This window comes from Octopus bimaculoides, chromosome 8 (genome assembly GCF_001194135.2).
Source record: "Octopus bimaculoides isolate UCB-OBI-ISO-001 chromosome 8, ASM119413v2, whole genome shotgun sequence".
NCBI lineage: Eukaryota > Metazoa > Mollusca > Cephalopoda > Octopoda > Octopodidae > Octopus > Octopus bimaculoides.
Window position 1 is genome coordinate 52,119,419 of NC_068988.1, and position 6,741 is coordinate 52,126,159.

Here is a 6,741-nt window from a genome sequence, read left to right on the forward strand (position 1 = left end):
TATATATATATATATATATATAAAAGATAATAAGAGTGAAAAAACTACAGAAGGCTTGTGTTACATGGTTAAAGTATATATTTAAATTATGTCAGAAAAATGTTAGAAAAGTGTTAGAAAAATGTTAGAAAATCTTTTATATATATATATATATATATATACACATACACACGCACACGCACATCCACACAGATAAGAAAAGAAATGGAGCAACAATTAACAATTAGAAGTTGATCATTGATATTAAAAGGTCATTGGTATTGGTAATGTTGCTCCATTTCTTTTCTTATCTGAATATATTAAACCACGGTTTACCATTTAAATTACCAACAACTGTTAACCTTATAGCAAGGCCTACGGATACATTTATCCCTAAGACGGTTGCATAACCTCTAACTCATAATTTATATATATATATAATATATATATACACATAAATTTCTGTAAACAGAGATCGCAAATTTCCAAATGTGGTGAGTCACACAACCTTTCCTTTGAATAAATCATACTCTATTCTACCTAACAGTATTGAGCACTTTTTTCGTTTCATTACCCTTCGTACCATTGTGGATTGGAATTAAACAATATATAATGATACCAGTAAGACATAAGTAAATAGATGAACAGACAAACTGTCTTCTTATGATACAATCCTTTCGAAATGTAAATAACACCTAAAAAGCCGCTATGCTTTCAATTATGATGATGTGGTAAGTTGACCAGCTCATTGTAAGACTTATGAGGGTACCAGACACTTTCCAACAACCATACATGAAGAATAGACTCAAAAGTCCTTTTTTTTTTCTTTCTTTGTAACGAAAATATAGTGTCATACGGTTTAGATAGTATCTTTTTATTTCAGAAAGCACATCTTAATTAATTAGAAGTTAGTTGGCACATTCGCACACTCCTTTCCACCTTGTTGGGCTCGTTTTGTCCTTGGAGAAATAGGCTGAAGCAGCTTATGTACAGCGTATACATAATATCTAAAGAATGAACAGGTTTATAATTTTCAGTAGACAAATATTTGTTTTCATTCTTGGTTAAGATTTGTCTGTAATATAACGATCCATTTAGATATGGATTTGTCAAGTTTCCTATAATTTCTTATTGTATGCATGTGTGTAGCCTCTGTAGACCGTCAGTCTCTCAGTATCTAAATATTGGTTTCAAATTTTGGCACTAGGCCAGAGAGCTTGGGGAAGGGGGTAAGTTGATGACATCGACCCCAGTGTTCAACTAGCACTTATTTTATCAACCCCGAAAGGATAAAAAGCAAAGTCGACCGCGGCGGAATTTGAGCTCAAAACGTAAAAACAGACGAAATGCCTCTAAGCATTATGCCTGGCGTCCTAACAATTTTGCCAGCTCGTCGCCTTATCAATACCTAAATATTAAGTCCTTTCTTGGTGTCATCCCAGTGTGCAGCTTTTGAAGTAATTATTATCATAATCTTCCTTGTTGATCGTATTCAGCCATGATTCATTAAGATTGAAATCTTTCATTTGATTCTAGATCTTTAACAAAATGATTTAAGATCTTCTCAGAAAGATCTTAAATCTTTTAACATAAGTCAAAGTTCAGACTTATGGTTAATAGGGTCGAGTGATGTTGCTTTCTGTACCGAAGTTTTTCAGAAATAATATGATTTGTAGCTTTTCAATCCGATGTACTAGGTTTTGTTCGAAAGCCAGGGATTACCAATCGTCAGTAGTTTAAGGAACTGGCAGAAATATAAGAAGAATGAAATATATACCATTTTCCTGTTATTCCCCGGTGATGGTGGGGACAATCAATCACACACACACACACACACACGTGTGTGTGTATAGAACGGGCTTCCACACGTCTGCCAAATTCACACTCACAAGGCACTGTTCGGCCCGAGGCCATAGTAGAAGATACCTACTCAAGGTGCTGTGCAGTAGGACTGAACTAGAAACCATGAGGTAATGAAGAAAACTTCTTAATCACACAGAATACAAGTCTGTTAACTTTTGTACAACTGCAATTCATTACACAGTGATATATTCACATCATTAATGAATTCCGCATCTGAATCAAAAAGTTCACAAGCCGTTTTATCTCCTCTCGATTGTCTCCTTAACTAATTATGCAAAAGAACTTACTAGATTAACTGCCACTGTATTTACAGAACAGTTTATTCCCTTGCCACTCCTATTTAAAAATTTTCTCATTTCCAAAAATTAAATTAGCTACACTATCAGAAGCTGACAGCAAGCCAAAATAACTCAAGTTATCTCTTCTCACCACCATATTGTTTATGCATAAACTTTGTATTTTTGTATTTGAATAAGCCTTGAGAGCCGAAAATTTATAACATACATACATACATACATACATACATACATACATACATACAAAGAGACCGATCCAAAGGATAATACTGAGCCAAAATGGATTACCTCCCTCCAAAAAAATATCAACGGACTCAGGAAAAAGATGGGACATTTGGATGCTATCGTCAAATGCAAAGCTAAGGATGAATTCACTAATCATCATTTATGACTGCAGGATAAATTCTCCAAATTGTATGGGAATTGCCGCCAAGAATTACACACAAGCAAAGTCATCACCCTCAGACACGCGATAAGTGAAAAATTTCGTTACTGCAAAAAGATTACATGGACGAAAAAAATGATAAACCGCAAGTTTGCCCAAAACCCACAAACTGTACAAGGTGACACCGTCAAGGTAATAAATGCTCCTCTCTAGGAAGACCTAGAGTTATTCTGACGGGAAATCAGGGAATGCAATCGCGATACAGCATGGAACACAATCGCGATGCAACATGGAACACAATCGCGATGCAACATGGAACACAATCACGATGCAGCATGGAATACAATCGCGATGCAGCTTGGAACACAATCGCGATGCAACATGGAACACAATCGCGATGCAACATGGAAAATAATCACGATGCAACATGGAACACAATCGCGATGCAACATGGAACACGATCGCAATACAGCATAGAACACAATCGCGATACAGCATGGAACACAATCGCGATGCAGCATGGTTAAACAGAACTACCAAGTGAGTATTGTGTAAAATGCCAGTGAAACACTCCTGACACTTATTATGAAACTGCGAACGAAAAATCAAGTGGGAGAGACCTGATAGTGGGTCACTGGTACAAAAAGCTCACGTTCTACAAGGAAATTCTCACAACCTTGTTTTTAAAAAATGGACACAGAGCTAGATATACCAGATTGGCTGACCGTAGATTAAACTACTCTTATCTCTTCTAAGAACAACACAACCCATATGACCAAAGGCTATGCGTTAGTGTTATGTATAAACTGTACACAGGCTGTCTGAATATGCTTCTCCAAGACCACTGCTAAACAAATGGTGTGATAACTGATGATCATGCAGGAGAAATGAAAGGAGTCTGGGGTTGTGCTGAACAGCTCCTCCTCAACAAAGCTGTCCTTCAGATGCCAAGGAACATGGTTAGTTTATAAGAACAACATGGCTAGTTTATAAGAAGGCGTTCGACTCTGTCCCTCACTTATGGATGATACAATCACTACACCTTACTAAAGTACCAGCTGCTATAACGAATGACATTGAAAGACTGACCACAACATGGTCTGCTAAAGCTCGTAAGCTATCAACAAGCACATACCAGAATGATAGTTATCTGTAACGTTGTTTGAACTAGTAGTGAACCTTTTGTCAGCCCTGTTAACAAAATGCCAAGGCTACATGCTGGGATGTGCAGAAAAGAATGAAATTAATGTCACCCATGCATTTTTATGTTGATGACCTAAAGTTATATTCTGGTAACATGAACAACATAAAGAAACATTTAGAACTAGCCACAACATTCCCACGAGGCAAAAGAATGGAGTTTGGGAAAGATAAATGCTCATACATGATAGTCAACCGAGGAAAGATTGTCGCCCAGACAGAGAACGTGTACATCAACGGCTTGTCTATTTCCCTTATCCCTAATCAGGAAAACTATGAATATCTCGGAATCGATGAGAATGTTGCCTACGTCTTTGCTGTGATTAAAACCAGAATAACAGGCTCCAGAAAATATAGAACTCATAGCTGTTGTTGGCACTCCGTCGCTTACGACGTCGAGGGTTCCAGTTGATCCGACCAACGGAACAGCCTGCTCGTGAAATTAACGTGCAAGTGGCTGAGCACTCCACAGACACGTGTACCCTTAACGTAGTTCTCGGGGATATTCAGCGTGACACAGTGTGACGAGGCTGACCCTTTGAATTACAGGCACAACAGAAACAGGAAGTAAGAGTGAGAGAAAGTTGTGGTGAAAGAGTACAGCAGGGTTCGCCACCATCCCCTGCCGGAGCCTCGTGGATCTTTAGGTGTTTTCGCTCAATAAACACTCACAACGCCCGGTCTGGGAATCGAAACCGCGATCCTATGACCGCGAATCTGCTGCCCTAACTACTGGGCCATTGCGCCTCCACTGTCTGCATTTAACAAGACAATATCTCACAAAGCTTTTGCTGTGCCAGTGCTAGTACCAACACTTGGGCTATTGGACAGGATACTCGACGAGATTCTTAGCCTGGACACCAAAACTAGAAAGATACTGACCACCGCTGGCAACTTCCACATCAACAGCAACATTAATAGGATATATGTGACATGAAGTGATGGTCTTTTAATGTCGCATTGTGTCACTCAGCACCTGCTTAACAGTAAAGAAAGAAACGAGTACATTACATGCATATTTAAAGGTGAGAGCAATAACACCTTCAGAGTTGGAGAAGAACTACCGAGCAAGTACTCTGAAAATACAACTGTCTCATTCGACCCAAAGAAGGCTGGAGTTGCCTATTTTAACAGAAGCTTGGAGAAGTAGGCATCATACCAGCAGAAAGCAATGCATGATACATATCCCGTAAGCTAAAGGATAACAACAGCGTTGACAAGGAAGACTAACCACTCCTGGACTTGTGATAGATACATTACATCCTAACTAGAATGGTATGCCTTCGCTATCTAGGAACAGGAGATAGCTGCTAAATACCTGATAAGCAAGAGAGACAAAAATACCATCAAACCTCCACGTTGTGATAGAAACTGTCGGTTCTGTTATACTTGTGTGAAAGATATTACCCACATCATCAACATTTGTTCCAAAGTGTCTACGAAATACTCCTGTCCTTGAGCCATGATATAGTTGCAAAGATTATTTACTACGCTATCTGCATATACATCAAAGGCATGTCAGAATCAATATGTATTCACACCTTTAAAAACAAGGAATACTGGTGGAGCACTCCAATAAAAACAACAACTTGGGGCAAACATAACACACCTGATATTATTTTGTGGTACAGGGTACAAATGTCATGTACTGCCCAGCGGATGCGAATGTACCATCAAAGGTCCTGGGAAAAAGAACATTTCAGGTAAATTAATGCAGAACTTACAGCTTTTGTGCCCTGAGCATAAATTCTCTTTTGAATCTATCATCATTGGTGTATTAGGCTGTGTACCAACAAATTTAGACAAAAACCTTTAGAAAAATTAGGTTTTTCGAAGAAAGAGCAAACGAAACTGACGCGCATTCTCGAAATCCAATCTATTGACGACAACAGTGAAGGATTTGTAAAACATTCCAAAGATTCTCCGTCTGAGGTTCTTTAGATGAACAGATGCACATACTTTGGTGTGTGCATCAACAGCTCAACCAACACACCAACTCAACCACATATTTACAAGCAATGGGAACTCACATAACTCAAAAAAGGCTTGTCGCTTTGTTAGCGACCGGCTTGAACTCTCTAAAGAAGAACTTAAATAGAACTCAAAGAAAAAAAAAACATAGATGCACACATATCCAAGCACACACACACACACACACACACACACACACACACACACACACACATACACACACACATAGGATTTCGTTTAGGTGTAGCGATATTAATAATCGGTAGATATAACTAAATATACGTACAGTTTCGTGTAAAGCATGCGGTGAGTACAAACAGCAATGTTAATGGACGACAAGAGAACAGGAGTCACATAATCACCTTCACAGTGATTATGGAGCTCCTACTCTCTCTCCCCCTCTCTCTCTCTCTCTCTCTCTCTCTCTCTCCCTCTCTCTCTCCCTCTCTCTCTCTCTCCACACACACACACACATACACACAGATAGATACACAGATAGATAGATAGATAGAGAGAGAGAGAGAGAGAGAGAGAGAGAGATAGAGATAGATAGATAGATAGACATGTACATGTGTGCGTGTATGTATGTACGTATGTATACGTATATACGTATGTGTGTATGTGTATGTATATGCATATATATGTAAGTGTGTGTGCATATAAAGTACATGTATTTATATATATAAATGTATGCATGTATGTACATGTGTGTATGTGTGTGTGTCAGTGTACGTGTCACTTTATGCATATTTGTATGCGTGTGCGCATGTAGATAGCTTTTCTTATCAATTAACAGTGTAGTATGGTTGGTGGATAATTGATATAAACACAGTTGTAGATTTCACTGTAGTAGCCTTTATAAGAGAATGTCGTGAGTGCAGGTGCGTGTGTGTGCAGGTGCGTGTGTGTGCAGATGGTGTGTGTGCAGGTGCGAGTGTATGCAGGTGCGTATGTGTGCAGGTGCGTGTGTGTGTGTGTGTGTGCAGGTGCGTGTGTGTGCAGGTGCATGTGTGTGCAGGTGCAGGTGTGTGCAGATGTGTGAGTGTG